At 39.1% G+C, this 1,234-nt stretch overlaps 2 protein-coding genes across 2 annotated transcripts in view; one reads left to right on the top strand and one right to left on the bottom strand.

The window, feature by feature from the left end:
* Positions 1–1,234, top strand: part of LOC109477234 (mitochondrial inner membrane protease subunit 2-like) — a 50,225-nt gene that overhangs the window by 12,236 nt on the left and 36,755 nt on the right. The gene's annotated exons all lie outside the window — the stretch shown is intronic.
* LOC109477210 (leucine-rich repeat neuronal protein 1-like) overlaps positions 1–1,234 on the bottom strand; it is a 37,665-nt gene that overhangs the window by 10,107 nt on the left and 26,324 nt on the right. The gene's annotated exons all lie outside the window — the stretch shown is intronic.

Raw genomic sequence — 1,234 nt, 5'->3', positions numbered from 1 at the left:
TAATGTTTAATGGTTGAGCTACTGTGGGAACTAACTGCCTGCAGCTCTGGGAAGTGTCTGCTTAGCTTTATTCCAGCTCCTCTGGAGAGGTCTGTGGTTATGGTAGACCGAGAGTGAAGTGGGTACTGATAGGTCCCATGTAATAAGCAGTGCAGTTTACAGTGCAATTTACACTTAGTCTAGTATAGGTGATTTGGAGCTGCCATTTTAATGTAATGTACAATGTACGTCTATCTAGGCCACAACATTTTTTTTTACTTGACATAAATGCTTGACATCTGATCAGACAAATTCCAAATTGCTTACCAGTAAAGATGAGCATAACTCAAATTAGTACTTGCATACTTCACTAATCTAGGTAGAACTTGAATAAATGGCAGGACCTGTATTCAGTCAAGAACATGTATATCAATTTGATCCCCAAGAAAGAAAAGTTTCATTTTTTGGTTTGTATAAAGAGTGCCTGCGGCTATGTTAAGTGCTGAACTGATATAAACCATTGGTATCTACAGTACACTGTGTGCATAAAAATCCTTTTATACAAAGAGATTTATGTAGTATTTATTTCATCTTGAACAGCACCTGGGTGGCCCCTTCAACATTAGTTGTGATATCCATCTGAGGCTGAGCCCTGCTCAAATAGAAGTTTCAGTAACACTTTCAAATACAGTCGATAAAAGGAATCCAGGAAACAAATAAGAAAATGGGTAAGGAGACATATCAAACATCAACCTTCCATTTGCACAGTATGTTCCATACATACTAATGCCCACAATAACCTTGAAAGGTTAATTTTCATACTGTTTGTTTTAGAAGTAAGCGGCTTGTTGCCTCAACCCCACCAGCTGGTGATAAAACAGCAGTATAAGTCACATGGGTGAGATTAGATTTGATGAGCAGAAGACATTTGACTGAGGTTTGCAATTGTTTGATTGATATTACAGGTAGCGGCTCCCTGATGGGAACATAACATATAGGATTCTCCCACACCAGGGAGGGATAAAAGCTAATAAATATGCCACTGAACTCCTCACAAGGATTTCAGATGAAGCCTATAAAGTTCATTATAGGCTGTTGTTAGATTCTATGTACATGTGACAACATCTGGTGTCGGTATCCACGCATGAGTGACACTGAATGTCACTGAAGTGGCTTCCTTTCAAAAGGTTGAAACTATATAGAACTTTAATAGAAGTGGCACATGAAGGTCACTGGAGGAGCTGAGAGCCAGGCT

The sequence above is a fragment of the Branchiostoma belcheri genome, unplaced genomic scaffold (assembly GCF_001625305.1).
Source record: "Branchiostoma belcheri isolate BF01 breed outbred unplaced genomic scaffold, Haploidv18h27 scaffold4, whole genome shotgun sequence".
In the NCBI taxonomy this organism is placed as follows: Eukaryota; Metazoa; Chordata; class Leptocardii; order Amphioxiformes; family Branchiostomatidae; genus Branchiostoma; species Branchiostoma belcheri.
This window is presented reverse-complemented; position numbering and strand designations above follow the sequence as displayed.